Source organism: Lonchura striata, chromosome 4, assembly GCF_046129695.1.
Source record: "Lonchura striata isolate bLonStr1 chromosome 4, bLonStr1.mat, whole genome shotgun sequence".
NCBI lineage: Eukaryota > Metazoa > Chordata > Aves > Passeriformes > Estrildidae > Lonchura > Lonchura striata.
In genome coordinates this window covers 74802834-74818658 of record NC_134606.1, presented here as the reverse complement: position 1 = coordinate 74818658, position 15825 = coordinate 74802834, and positions in this window count along the sequence as shown.

The following is a 15825-nucleotide window of genomic DNA, read 5'->3' as shown; positions in this document are numbered from 1 at the left end:
AGACAAATCTGCAGTGGGTGAGGATCAGAGTATATCTGGGAGAAAAGGGGAGAACAGAGCAGGAAAGGGAAATGGAATATTTATGGAATGATGGACAAATGAACTTAAATGGAACAAAATAATCAGCCCAGCCAACGATCTGCTAAATTTAACTTCAAATGGAATCTTTTTCTTTTACACTCATTCTCTTTTAGAATTTATTCATTGGCACCATAATGTATTTTAGGCTATCACCCTAAAAAGGAGACGTAAAAAAAGAGTAAATCTAATAAGAACAAGCATGAAAAAAGTGGTTGATATTTTTCTAAAAGACTGTTGTTAAATAAGGACTAGATGGATAGCATAAGAGTGATGCATGAGTTTGACTGGCACAATCACAAGATTTTTATGCAGAAATAGTTTCAGGATCCCACCCTGAGCAGATGTGTGGTGGATATTGCATGAAGATGCTGCCATCCTAGCCAGTGATCACTCCTAGGACACAGACTGTAGTTGAGCACTGGAAAACAAGTACCACTGGAACTGTGAGAAAGCCCCTGGTGGAGAATTGGCTCCTGTCAACCAAAATTCTCCCAAACACGTCCTGGCCCTGTTTCAGGGCCTGAAAATGCAAGGTGCACACCCAATGTCAGTCTGCACCAAGTCATTTGTGTTTGGCAGCTCAGGAGCTCCGTGCCACGTTAGTTCCAATACCTGGGAGGGGATCCTGGGCTTGTTAGCACAAATGCAGCCCGAGTCCAGAAAACACAACAGTGTTTCAGCTGTTGTGTGTCTCCTTTTCCTCCATCAAGCTGTGACACTAATACAACTTTTTACTGACAAATAGTCAAAGGAACAAGTTTTCTCTGAAGCACAAGCTACCTTTATTTCCTCTTCTTCACACTTATCAAGGTTAAATCCGGAACTTTCCTGATGTACTCTTTAAATGCATTAAAACAAGGAAGACGAAATGATTTCTAAAACTGTTTTTCCATACAAATCACAGTACTTCATTAAAACACAAAACTGGCTGTGCAGAGGAGAGGAGAAAGCAGTTGAGTTCTGAGACAAGATGGCAACTGCAATGGCAATTTTAATGTATAAAAATGGTCAGCACAGCGATAAGCATAATGTGGAATGCTACAGTGGTCATTATCAAGACATCCCACTTTTGCCTTGGGACACTACTGTGGAGTTCTCTCCCTTACACCCCAATAAATATTGCTGCTGACTCATAGAGCTGAGAATAATTAGGCAGTACAAAAACAACAATAAGACATAACTGAGCTATCAGATCTATTTGATAATTCATAAAGGACTATCAATCTGCTGTCACGGAATTTAAAACTTTATTGAGCCATATTTCTCCATTTTAAATCCTTAGAGCAGAAACAAAACTCTGAATGGCTTTTCCAAAATTAAATTTCAGATATTCATCAAGGGTAAAGCTTGTTTTCATTCAGAGGGGAATTCACTGGGAAATCCTATACATTTTCATATATATAATTTCCATCTCTTACATCTTCTAACACAAAAGCCTCAATAGTTCAAGTAAAACTATCTTTTTTAACACTGCACTACATGCTGTTAATGATTTGGTGGCAATGGTACCAGGGAAATATTTGCCTTGTCTTATTTATATCTGTTTGCCTATCCTATTTCTACCTTTCCTTAGACAAGAGGATGTATTCACACTTATGATGGTGCCTATTGTTTCTCTCTGGAGACTGTGAAATATTGAAAACAGAAGAAAAAATAAAACGCACAAAATAAAGAAATCCTCCATCAACTCCAAGGATAAAAAAAAAAACAATTGTTGGTGGAAAGTCTTAAATTGGATTCTAATAATCAATAGGCATTTCCACCAGTAATATAACATGGATCAAAAGGATGTGTTCAGTTTTCCAGTTTAGTAATTAAGAAGAGAAAATAGTGCTACAAATTTTAGCTATTACTTCTGGAATAAAAGTGAAAACTGATGAGACTGTTTTCTCATTATAAAAAGAAAGATAAAAAACTGCTTTAGGAATATATCTTTTGTCCACACATGTGTGTATATATAAAACTTCTACAATTAAAATCTCAAAATGTCATATTTTATTAGAAATAATAGTTAATTATGAAGTGAAATGTCTTCTGTCCTCTTTCAAAGTTAAGGATATTTAAATTGAAAATATTGCCCTTATCCTTGTTGTATAATTCTGATAGTCAGATTTTGTTCTAAAATTGTTGGAGCACATATAATAGAGTTTATTCTTGGGGGTTAAAAAAAAAAAAAAAAGAAGATTTATTGAAACTAGAAAGTGACACTGAAACTAGACTTGATTTGAAGAAAATTAAATGGCAATATTTCTGAGATTAAAGAGGAGCATCCACCACCATGATCCAGTCAATTTTTTATCCACAACCAACAAAACCAGTGCCTACAAAGATTATTGATTTTGTTCTAGAATAAGTTAGAACATGTAGTTAGTAGCATATGCATGAGTGCCCCTGTCCCTTTTTTTTCTCCTGCATCTGATCCAGGCAGCGAAAATACTTAAATCTCCATGTGACTGTTCAGAGGATGTAATCTGTTACAAATCAGCTGTTTTAAAAGAAGAACAAATCACGATCATACTAAATTTGGAACTAAATTGTTACAATTTACAACATAATTCCTAAAAAGGATATTTCATTTAGTCAGAAACTTTCTACCAGCTCACCACCACGATACCTGCAGTGATTTGTAGTTGGTAAGGTATAGAAAAGGTAAAATATCATCAGGTGTTGCTTTATCTGATAAATATGGTGAGAAGCTTATTTTTATTCCTCTTCAAGCAGACCCCCTTCAGCTACAAACTATTGCCCTATAATTACACACCTTTCAAGTGAGACATGGTAATGGCCTCTGTGCACTCTGCTTGTCTGTCACCAAGCATTTTTGATTGCTATGTGAGAATAAGCCAGAATTCATGAAAATGAAGGCACACATTCAGAAAAACTGTATGGATTTCTGTTATGCATGTTTTAGATTAAGGAAATTTTTTCTCTTGTGTCATTTATATTTTCCTTCATGTTTCTTCTTCTTTTATCCACGTGTGAATTTTACACATGCAGTACTAAAACAAGGGTGGAAGAAGGAGCACAAAGTGATTAAAAAGTTGAAGGAAAAAATATATTATCTAAATACAGACACAAAATAACTTTAAATAATCATAACAAATATTTACTGCTTAGATGTAAATGGCAAATGTGTCTATTTTCTTACTTGTGGATATGAAAAGCTTAAACCAATGCTTAGAGCATAAAAAGGTGTTACAAGCATCTCTCTATTATCATTTAAATATTACAGCACATGCTGAAATCTCTGGATTTTGGGCACCACTCATAAATATGTACACACAGAGTTTTTTAGCCCTGAAATAGAATGTTCCCAAACTTGCAGCAAAGCCTCTGCTTGGTCTGCCCTTGGGCAGCAGCAAGCACATAATAACATCTCACCCTTAATTTCATGCTTAACATCAGGTGAATAAGAACAGCAATTTCCATTTTCAGGGAATTTTGGTGCTTTAACACACATACCTTTTCTGGTACTCCCCCAAATCACCTTATTTTCATAAAAATGACACATAGACATGAAAGGTCTAAACCTTTCTAATATTTTTGTAAGTCAGATCATGTAACAAAGGATTCTTCATTTTCTGATATTTTTCTCACTGCAGTAATATAAATAATAGTAAATAACCCAGTAAATATTGTTCAGAGATTGATCATTAACAGAAACAATAACACTTAGTGGCATTACACATTAGCCTCTTATAAAAATTATTTCAACCATCAGCAAAAAATTCCTTACAAAATACCAGGAGTCAGCATTCTCTGCAACATCTGCATTTGCACCACTTAAGACATCTTTCATTAGAGCTCAGCTCTAATTATTTTATTTCTTGCTCAACTCCTGAGTAGGTAAACTTCTTTTTTAAAAGTCAGATGAAAAGGTTTGTACATATCATTAGTTTTTCTAAAAAATGTTATTTCTTAGTTGTAAACTTAAACCCTCAATTAAAAAACATTTGAGATGTATGGTTTTTATTATTATTTCCATAACCTGATGCCACTACATGCCCAAGATTATACCTGCAAGTATAAACTTCTGCTTTCTTTCATTTTTATATTCTGCTACTCTTATAGCTCTATTTCTAGTAAAATTACCATGAGTACTTAAGCAACAATACCAAAAAATAGTAAAAGTAAAGAAGTATTGCTTGCATATTATTGCTTTCTCTAGTCCCAGCACTTTGCACTATGCTACTGAGTCTAGTGATAGTTTTTTTATAGCTATGATTATATCATCAGCAAAACAAAATTTATGTACTTTTTATTTGGTCTATAAAAATGCAAAGAAGGAATGGATAAAATTACTTCATCTGGTTTAGTGCTAAGGCCAGGAATTTAAGGATTGCATCTCCTATGAGCCACCCTAACTACATATACTTAGTACAGGCAAAAACAAATCTGTTTTTTTGATGAACATGAATGGACAGTTTGAATTGGACTAATTGTGTAAGATAGGTGAGAAAAGGAAGATGGCAATTTCCAAACATCCTTTAAAACAATGCCATATTTACCTGGGAAAAGGATGGAGAAGAAATTTCTGCTGAATACAATAATCTTGGAATTAGAAGCTGATTTTTTCCTGGATATAAGCAGATTTCATACAGCATGTGAACCATATATAATTTAAATTTTCAGCATAAGTACAGTAGAACTGTGTTGTGCCTATACACTTGATCACAGGAATTTCAAAGATGTGAAGCACCCCATGCCTGTACAGAGAACAGGATTTCAGGTGTCTAATGTTTATATGTATAAATGTGAATGTTTTATGACATTCCAATTTTATTCCAGGAAAAAAAAAATCAAAGATACTTATTGTCTTTATTTAGTGCTGATAGAAACATTTATATTGCTGCATATTTCTAAAAGTCCATTCTGAAATGAGTGGATACACAGACCTGCCATGGGGCATGATGTGCGAGTAGCATTTTATTAACCATCAAATATTTCAGATTTTTACAGGGAATCCAGTATAACTGGCAATGACCCTCTTTCCATCCAAGCCATTTTGGCAGAAATTCCAAAAGATCATTGCAACTATGATTTGCATGGCTATCCTTGACCCAGCATTTCTCTGTGTTTGCAGTGAAACATAAACCAGCTCTACAATGGTGTCACACTCATGAAAGAAACCTCTGATGATTTAGTTTTTCTCTGTAGGGGTTTTCTCTGTAGGACAATATTTTATGGTTCACAATCTGTACATGTTTACATTAAAAAAAAAAAATAGGAGAAAAAGATGGGTAAAAAGAAGCTGCAGGTGAATATCAGAATATTGATGAGTTGAACAATGAATTGAGACCTTCTGAAGATCTAAGCAATCTGAGAGAGAACAGGGATCACTCGTGCTCCTTTCATCAGTACCTTCCTTTCCTAGGAGTGAATCTCACCAATATGCATCCCCTACATAAATTCAGTATGCAACAGAGAAATTTGCACAATTTTAAGCGACAGACCAAAGGCATGAGATGAGCAGAAGATATTACGTGCTTGAATTTTGCTTACATTTGGGAAGAAATTCTGTCTAGGAAGGAAAAACCAGCCATTTCTCATTGGGGTGAGCTTATATGTGGTGGTCAGGAGAGGGGAAGGACTTTGTTATGGATGGCTTATTTATGTTCATTTATTTTTAAATGGCAGCTGTCTGAAGCTGCTCAGTGTTTGGAGCATGAAATTAAGTCTCAGGAGAGATGGATTAGATGAGAGAATGCCAGGGAGTCAATCAAAAGTTCACATTATAAGTGGTTTACCCCATAAGCTCTGAGAACTTATCACAAAGCTTCCCAGCATGTCATTTGCTAGTTGCAATTATTTTTAAAATCCTTCATTATAATATATGTGTAGAAACATGTATATAAAGAGAGAGAGAGAGAGAGAGAGAGAGAGAGAGATTGAGATTCATATATATAGATATATAGATTATATATATGTTGATATGACAGTTGATATGACATAATTCCTTTCATATTGCTGGCATGCATTCAGTATGAATATTCAAGACTATGGTATATTTCATGTAAAGACAGTATTGTTTTCTTCTTTCCTAACAAAAATATTTAATAAAGACAAAAGTACCACATAATCTACCGAAATGCCAAATATCATCTTACACCATGTGCATTTGTCATGAAATCTTGCCTGATATGAAGTCCTTTTTCCAGCCAGTAAATCCTTTGCAGTGCCCTCTACTTTCTCTATTATATTATCTTGAAATAAAATCTTAAATGATACTAGTCTTTCAGACATTTTTGGAAGGAAAAGGGAGAGAGGGACGTTCTAATTAAATGTACTCATTGTCGATGGCAGTTCAACATTTTCACTTCCATAACTCCACTAAAAAAGTTCAGATGAAACATGATTCTTAATAATCAGAGACACAAGAGAACTATAGAGTTGGGGTTTAATATTATTCTTTGATTTGACACTGGTGGGGAATACTTTTTTCCCTCCTGAAATATATTTAATAAAGTAATAGCAATCAAACTGCTATAGTAAACTAATAGATATAATGAAACTCTATTAGCACCCAGAGACTCCTAAGAGTGCGAGGAGACAATACATTAATTTAGAATCAATTCTTTCCTTAATTCATTGCATTCCTCTTTCATAATTCTCACATGCAGTCCCAGCACAGAACCTGTAAAAACAATGGCTGAGAGAACAGGGGGATCATTCAAAATATTTTTTTTCAGTAGAGGTAGGAGCTGTTGATCTTAAGAAAGGCATCGTAAATGTCACTTCTGATATCTCCAATTCCCTTCCTTTTTGTATTTGAAGCCTTATAAGCCCACAGATGTTTTTTTTTTTTTAGTGGAGATGGTAGGGATTAGCTCTCACTGCAAGAGAGATGATCTATCAGCAGTTTAGCAGACCAGTTCTGGGTTTTAATGGGAAATGCAGTGGTGGGATCCTCCTGTCAGCAGGGGCAATAGCCTGGAAGTCTACAAGGAGATGTCGTCAGTTATTGCAAACTCACCCTAGCGACTCCTTCCTCACATAAAGAAGCAGAACAAGTTTCCTGGCCCTGCAGGAAAAATATCCACATGTGAGGAAATGATGAGGTCAACATTTGTGCATTTTTTGCATACTATTAGTTTCTGGTAATTAAAGAATATGTTTGAACAGTATTACTTCTTGACTCTTACAGAGAAGCATCTTTATTGGATCCAGCAGGGCCACCAACTCACACATGGGGCTTAAAATGGGATTTTTATCTCATTTGATCTGAATAGAGCTACAATCCATGAAGGAACCAGAATCCTTCAGCAAATGCATACCCAGGAGAGAGCCCTAAAGTGACTTTTTTTGGCCAAGTTCTGCTCTAAATGATCTACCTGAATCCTGATCAAAACACCTCATTCTGATCATGGTTTTCAGGGTGTGCTGAGGGCCAGCTGCTCCTGCAGGGGCTGGCTGAGGAGGGAGTTAGCTTCCATTAATAATTAAACATATCTTTTCCAGCAGTGCAGGTCATTCTTATTTGGGGGCAGAAGGAAGAGATCTCCAATCCTGCAGCTTAGTCTGATGCAAAGTTTGAACCCTGACTTTGTGTGTTTCATTAGCAGACTAGGAGATCATGATTCACATAGCTCTAGTCCCAAAAAGTTCTGCATTGACTGTTTGATGCATTGATCCCTTCACTTAATAGCTAGCCCTTAAGCCATAATAACTTACAGATATATGCATTTATTCTACAATACTCTGAAAGGCCTTTTTAAATATTCATTCTATTCTGCTAAATAAGCATCTCTCCTTTCCAGGAGGGCTGTGATTAACACTCCTTTCATCCATCACCACTATACACTGCCTTTGGGAAAGCCTGATCCGCTTGCCGCTCCAAAAAATGTAACTTGAACCAGAACTTATTTTCCCTGCTTCTGCTAGTGCCAAGTTTCAGGACTTTAGGCAAACCACTTGACCTTGCTGCATCTCACTTTCCTCTCCATTAAAACGAGCCTAGTGCCTAGCTTCATAAAGCATGTCAGCTCTACAGATTAAAATGAAACGCCGTGGATGAGCTCAGTACAATGGTTCCATACACCGTGGCAATTTCATCCTTTAAGACGATGCCAATGACAAAGCTGTCAAGCCAAAACTGCTCCTGGCAGCCAAAATCTTATATCAGCACTATGGCCCAGTGCCATCAGCAGGGCCATAAGTAAGGGAAGGGACACATTTATTCAGCTCACTTGACAGGATCATCATCGCTAGCTGGACTACCAGGCTTCTTTTTCTCTTTTTTCAAATGAACACAGAGCATAACCCAGTCTTAATTTATACACAAGGAAATACAGGAGGTATATGGAGAATTCTCTATTAAAAAGCAAGTTGGCAGCACCACACACTGTCCAGAAGTAGTTCTAATAATAGTTGTAATCATAGTTCTAATCTACTGCTGCTTTAAAATGGTGACCTGCCTATCTGCCTAACTATTCTGAATACTGTGGGGTAATTTTTTCTAAATGGCATAAGTTTAATTGTATGGTAAATTGATGAGTAAAAGGCTTTTTACTGTTTTACAATATGTATGAAGAAAATACACTTAACTTTTCATATACTGTAGTCAATTGCATAAGCAATAAGTGTACATTAGATGCTGTATTTATTACATCAAATCTGTGAACACTGCTAATACATTAGCATTTAAAAAGGTAGCCCATGGCAAGTCAATTTCACAGCAATTAAAACTGAAAAACTGGTAATTGACATTTGATAAGTGTGTTAATTGATATCAAGCTTGCAATAGCTAGCATGTTAAATGTCAATTAAATCCATGTGTTTTTACAATTAGAATTTATTAATAAAGAATTTAATTACAAAATATTGGTTATGTCAGTTTATGTTAATTATGCAGCAACTATATTTATAGTGAAAAATTTTATCCAGTCATCAACAGGATTTTAAAAATTTCCCTGTTTTTTAACATTTTGAATTGCATATGTTGCCTTTTTTTTCTGTTTTGGTTGTAATGGGAGGGAGAGAAGTAGATTAAAACTATAGAACCACTGGTCCAAACTTTTCTGCAGTTTTGAGGAAATACATTGTGAATATATTCTATATTAAATTATGTAAGTATTCAGTAAAGACAGGAAATTAACTTTTGTTATTGTTCAGTGAAAGATTGAAGGCATCAGCCAGAACCATGAGCCACAGTGCAGAAAGCAGTCAACTAAGAGAAATTACTGTAAAGGGGAGAGAGCATCAGGCACCACAGACAGGGAAAGACACAGAAAAAATGGGAAGGAGAAGGTTAAAAAATATTTTTAAAGGTTGAGGTTTAAAGTCCTCAAGGCACTTAGAGGGAATTAAGAGAATTATGACAAGGGAAAAGAAGTTGAGGGAAGTGAAAGGAGAAAGAATGAGAGAGAAACCAGAATTCTTTGCTATTTCTTTTTCATGTAAATACTCCTTTGAATTTCTGAAAAGAGACTTCAAATTAAAGCAAAAAAGACAGCAACATTTTTTACTGATACCCTCAAATGCAAATATTAGTGACATTTATATAGGTCCATATTGACAGTTCAAATTCAGTGAAAATAAGTTTCCTTTAATTTTCACTATTTTCATATTTTTAGCTTCAGATCTTTGGCTGCTGGTTTGAAATGTGAATAGACACTCCCTTGTGCATTTTAAGATCATCACCAACAAAGGTCCTCTTACCTAATAGAATTAAAATTGGTCTTGTTTGTTTGTTCAGGACATTTGTTTCAATTGTCACTCCTGCTACTGCAAATTCTACCACTTACTTTGCTTTTAATTTGACACTAATAGGGAAAAATTGATTTTATTTCCACTTATTTCCCAGCTTGTCATACGTTCATCTCCATTTGGGACAACATGCAATGCTGCCTCCCTTCACTGTGAGAATGAAAATTAGGTTTACACTAAAGCAAGATTTTGTCAAGAAAGAATGTTTTGGCCTGACAATATCTGTAATTGAATTCTTAGAGAGAGACTGGACTGCTGAGCTGAACGTATTTAAAAATTAACTTCCCTTGAAGTTTGAAGTGCAACATCATTTGGTACCTTTAAATTAGAATTGATCTAGCAAAGCAGATTTTTTTTTCTTTATTTTAAGGAGATTTTTTTCCCTTTGTCAACCAAATTTAAAATTCAGGAAAACAAGGTGTACTTCAAAACTCTTACAGAACTGCAGCACCATTCATGAAAGAAAGGCAAGAAGATAGGAGAGAAAAAAGTAAAGAAAAAAGTAAAAGAAGAAAAAACTGAGAAGAAGTGGTATAAGCATACATAAGTATGAGTTTGCAGTATTTGTTTAAATACCTGTTTAGTAAAACCCCAGGTTCTTGGCACACAGTTTTCCATAGCTGTGGATGTCATTACTCCCAGCTAAAAAAATTTAGCAGTGCCCTTTCCCCAACATCATGAGAGAATCACCAGGTTATAAGTGGGTAACAATTCCCACATGGCTTTGTTTGATTTAGCTCTGCTAACTCTCTAACTGTGCCTCTAAGGCTTAGAGATTTCCTCAAGCTTGGCTGTGAGTGGCTTTGTTTTATTCATACCATATTTCCTCCATGGCCACATGACTACAACAAGAAAACCTCTGCATGTCTCAGCTCTGAGAAATAAAATGCCAGCAACATGTCCTGCACGTGGTGCAGGAAGACTTGAAAAGAGGAGTCAAACTATGACAAATCCCTGCCACTGTGAGCCAAGCAGGGCATCAGAGGAGGTTGGGAATCTCTAATCTCTTCTGCTGAGCCCAGGCTCTGAACTGGCCCTGAGCAGTAATTGGCACCCAAGAACATTCACCAGCTCCATTCCAGCAAGTGGCCCCTTTCTGCCTTGCTCTGCTTGGGACAGTAACAGGAACAAGTGACAGGTGAGACACCTATATACAGCCATAAGCACATTCCCTCATGGCTCTCTTTCCTCAGTTTCCCTGGTCTGTAAAATGGATGTGACCATGATCTCCTGGTGACAAGCACAAAGTAAAAAAATGCAGTTTTGTCAGGGCTGTGTTGGGGAAGAGAAATTTTGTGCTGCTGGACCAACAACTTGAATTCCTCCAGCAAAACAGCATCTTCCACTAGGTTCTCTGTTGACTTGAAAACCCCCATGATTTAGCAAATTGCATATTCCAAAGGGAGAGAGCTGGTTATCCATTCCACTGGCAGGAAGTGACAGAGGCATTACAATAAATGGCATTTTGGCAAGATAGCTCTCTAATTCACTTGGTATTTACCACTGACCATGAGGGCTCAGCTCTATGTGAGATACATTCTGCAAAGCCCTTTTGTGACCATCTCCCTGCACTAAGGAACTGTTAGAATAAGGATGATTAGGAATAAATGTAAGAGCAGAGGCTTCTGTATCAAAATAGTATCAAAAATCTCTAAGGCTTAGGGATTTCCTCAAGCTTGGCTGCAAGTGGCTTTGTTTTATTCATGCCATATTTCCTCCATGGCCACGTGACTACAACAGACAGAACAAGAAAACCTCTGCATGTCTCAGCTCTGAGAGACGTCTGCACAAATCATCAAGCACTCTCAATTTTATGTACCATATGCATATATATATATATTTGTAAAGTTACTACCTCAGAAATCATTATTTAAGGATGACTAGGCCTCCTTGATTTACAACCACATGAGGATTGGTACTGTCAAACAGTCTCAGACTACTTGGGCTTCTTTCATTCTTAATTCCTGCACAGCATATAAATCCCACAAGCTGTGAACTCTCCTCTAAGAAAGGGATGAACAGAGGAGTATTAGGATGTAAAGCATACCTCATGATGTAGGCTGGACTGCCATAATTGTGCTGAAAGACTAGGACCTGTTTTTAAAGCATTAAAAAAAAAAAAATCATGCTTCTCAAAAGGAAACAGCAAACACAGTGAAATTTGGGGTCACTTCATTAGAAGTAAAAATAAAGAATCATCCTAAAACACCCTCTGAAAAATATTCATTGATGCCCAGAGGTCATTTGGCTGGGAAAATGTAATTTAATTCAGGTATTATTCTCCCAGCCTATACAGATACTACACAGCCATTTTCTGGCTCTCATGCTCCTCAATGGGATCCAGTGTCATAAAGAAAGAGGCATTGAAACAGAAAAAAATGTGGACCTATAGCCTTGGGCTTTCTGATCTATAGGAGTAATGTAAAACCCAGTTACCAGATCTGCTGGGCTCCTGCTCTTGAGTTAAGAACCCAACCTCTCTGCAATTGCTGCTTTCAACAGCTCCTCCTCCATGCTCATACCATCCTTGTCAAGTCTTCTGATGGTCAGTGAAAACCAACGCAACAGAAATCAGCATTTCCCTAATTATATATATGTTCATGGAGTAGCTCTGATCATAACCAGGCAGTTCCATCTGAAGATTAAATCCTCAGCTTCGATTCCTGTGCAGCTTTGTGGTGCTTCAATAGCCAATTTTTTTGGGCCACTCTTGCATGAGTAAGGCTGGAGGAAACCTTCAAAGCTCCTCTGTAACACCCTTTGTATGGCTTTTCAAGTATCCTCATAAATTCTGCTTCTGATATTAATACACTTGAGATATAAGCTTCTCCACAGATCTAAAATTCCATCTTATATACTACAAGGCAAGACATAATAAATCAGAAAATGTTACAGCTCTTAGCAGTGGTATTCCAGTGAAAATGCATGCAGACCTACTAGATTCAAGTAGTTATTTCAATTTAGCAATAATTTCATGTCACTTAAAATATACAGCTTTTAAGTGTTCATTTTTAATTCTGCTCATATATTAACAATATGGGTGATACTAACAGAAATATTGATTTCTCAACCAGCAGTAGAAAATCTCTGTCAATAAAAAGATATTTTTAGCATAGACATAAGGATTATGTTCAGGCTTATTTATTTCTTAACCTGGATACCTCTCTGCCCACATATATGTCACCTAAATCTAGAAGATTTTCTGAACAGCAGCTATAGGAAACAGCCTTTCATCTTGTGCATGGGTGCGAGTTTTGTCCAAAGATATTGTCACCCATTTTCAGTGATTGCATTCCATTCTGCAGCTTTGGTATCAGAGCCCAGGTGGTGGATGCTAAACCTGACATCCCAATCTCCTCTGGCTGCATGACTTATGTTTTTGCATCCTTTCTTTTCCCAGGATGGAAGGTAAATCACCTATCTTGCTCCCAAGAACTTTCAGCAACATTTCTTAGTTCTGTTGAGGGTTAAGAACAAAAACAACATGGATTTTAAAATATTTTCTATTACTTAAAAGAGGAGGTAGACAACAGGAAATATAAGGTCCATTAATGTATTATCAATTTTAGATAGAATTCATTTCCTTCAAATTTTTATTATTTTTATCTCTAGATCTATTCTTTTTAGTGACAGAAAAGTAGAAAAAGTTTTTAAATTGTTTTTTTTTCTTTCTGTCTATAAGGTCTTTAGAATATTTTTCTTCAGTTTAATAGTTGTTCAAAATATCTGCAACATTATTAGGCCCAGCATTTAAAGAATTCAAATGAATCTTCAAAGTGCTCAGTTTATGAGATTTGCAAAATTAACTTTGTAATTACAGTATGCAACAAAATACAGAGCTGATAGGTATTTTCCAAACAAATTGAGTTAATTTCTAGCATTAAATATTATGTATCCTGTCTAAGATAATTTTGGCTTTCCTGAGGATGGGTTCAGTAACAGAGACAGATTTCCCAGCCATTACCTCTACAGAAAAATACCAGACACTACTTGACAGACTGCATATTGTCAACATGCTCATTTCAATATCTACCTGGTTTTGAAAAGTGAATTTTGAAGGACAGATCCTATTTACACAAATGCAAGTCTTGTTCTACTTAGAAGCCCTTCTTGAAGGCTGCCAGGGTCATCTTCCCATCCTTTTAGTTTTGACTGAAAGGAAAAATAAAAAAAGAAAGAATCTTTGAAAACATAACTTTCTGTTTTACAATTAGGGAACTTGGTTTGTAACACCTCAGGTACAATGTGTAATGGCTTTTTGATGTCGAAACCCTCTCTTTTTTATCTCAGCACAGAGTAATTTTATGTAGAGATTGAGGGCTGGGGCTGTTTGGCTTTTTCTTTACACATATGACATTCTGACTGTCTGTAAACCAAGAAAGTAAAATTTAATTCCTTATTAGATGCTGATGAGAGCAAGGATATTCTTTCTTTATTCACATTGATTTCTGCTTTTGGGTTTTTTTCTTCTTATTTTTCCTGTCTCCTTCAGACAGCCTTTAAAACACAATGCTGTCGTAATTCACAATCAAAACATGAAACTATCCTACCTGTCTAAACATCTGGTTCCTTCACTGAGTAGTAAGTTACTCAATTCCTGAATCTAAATAACACAAGTAATCAATAGTAACACAGAAGTAAATAGAATATCACACTTTCTGATATTGACTGGGTAGATACCCTTTTTACTCCTCATTCACATCTGCCAAATACAGGATGCTATATTGCCCTGCATCCACAGGTACCCTTGCAAAATCATGTCCTCTCCTATTTAAACTTTCATTTTTACCCATGCAATTATGCTGGAGGCAGACAGATTTGCATGAGTGGATAAAAGCATAAATTTAAGGAAGAGTTTATAAAACCCCCACCACACACATCTATAAATATCCAGACCCTTTGTTAGTAATGTTGAAGATGGTGACATGAGAAATCAGAGTCAGATTGCATTTTGGGGCAATATGTGGTCACATGTTGGACAGTCCAACATCTGGTTTTGCACCTTAAGTGAATTATATCTAGGAATTAAGGTGACAGGATGGTAACTGGAACCATACAAAGCTGTACAAAGCATACTCAATATATCAATATGTATAAACCTTCATTTTCATTTAAGTAATTCATTAGAATAAAAGAAAGAGAAATCAATATAATTAAGAGTCTTATTTTTTGTGTTTCATTCTTACATTTTTGAAAGATGTAAGAAATTTGGGGACAGGAGAAGAATTAAATAGAGACCATAAGATCCTGGAAACCCATTGATTGCAATTGTCTGGTTTGCTCCATTGGCAGCCATTCCACGCTTCAACATGCACCTTTAGGTCCTCACCACATAAATATATCTGCTCAGTTAGCTTCAGGCAGAAATGACACAAAGGGCCTCCAGATCTAAATGTTCACACCAGTGCATCTTAACTTTGGCATTCTGGTTAGGCTTTAGCTAGCAGGCACAAAAACTGAGACTCTCATGGCTAATTTGATTGCATTTTTAATGAATCACATCATTTTCATAGACTGGGTGTGGGTTGGGATGGACCTCAAAGACCACATTGTTCCAACTCATTGCCATGGGCAAGAGCACAGTCTTGGGAATATGACCCGGTTGCTCAAAACTCCATCCAACCTGGCTGTGAACACTTCCAGGGATGAAGTATCCACAATTTCTCTGGGTAAACTTGCTCCAGTGCTTCACTATCCTCACAAGAATGATTTTTTTCCTAATATTTAATTTAAATCTAGGCTCTTGCAGTCTGAAGCCATTTCCTCTAGCCCAGTCACTACATGCTCCTGCAAATAGTCCCTCTCCCTGGTTCTTGTAGCTTCCTTGAGGGTTCTGGAAGGCTTCAAATGGGTCACCCCAAAGCTTTCTCTTTTCCAGGCTGTACAATTCTCTCAGCATTTCCTCATAGGGGAGTGTTCTCCCCCTCTAATGATCTCTGTGGCCTCCTCTGGAGTCACTGCAACAGGTCCATGTCCTTTCTGTGCTGAAGCCCTGAGCTGGATGCAGCACTGTAGGTGGGCTCTCATCAGAGCAAAGGG